The following is a 471-nucleotide window of genomic DNA, read 5'->3' on the forward strand; positions in this document are numbered from 1 at the left end:
GGGCGGGAGCTGCGGACTGTGTCCTAGTGGCACCGGGTACAGAGGGAACAGCCAAGCTCAGAACTAGCACTTGCCCAAGTACGTATTCCCACCTCAAGTCAAGTCTCCTGTTCCTTTACAATAAAAGAACAAATGGAGGATGCCAGACCCTGAGGTCATCCCCAAATCTAGCTGCCTGCTCTTTCTATCTTTCTGGAGTGCAAAGTAAAGGGATGGACTCAGAGGATTTCACTGGGGGAAACAGAGTAGAGGCTTCCCAAACCCACCATGAGGTGTCTCCATGAAAGTTCTACCCTGGGCAGTGTCCCCTCTCTGTCATGGCCCTCAATGGAGTTGATTTCACATCCTTGTTGATGGGTTTCAACTAGAAGACATGTTAGGAAGGTTTAGACTAGTGATCCCCTTTCCTTTTGTTTTATATTCATACTCTCTTCACTTGAAAATGGGGCTGCGATGAAACTCTCATAGCTG

This window comes from Meriones unguiculatus, assembly GCF_030254825.1.
Source record: "Meriones unguiculatus strain TT.TT164.6M chromosome 16 unlocalized genomic scaffold, Bangor_MerUng_6.1 Chr16_unordered_Scaffold_43, whole genome shotgun sequence".
Taxonomy (NCBI): Eukaryota; Metazoa; Chordata; class Mammalia; order Rodentia; family Muridae; genus Meriones; species Meriones unguiculatus.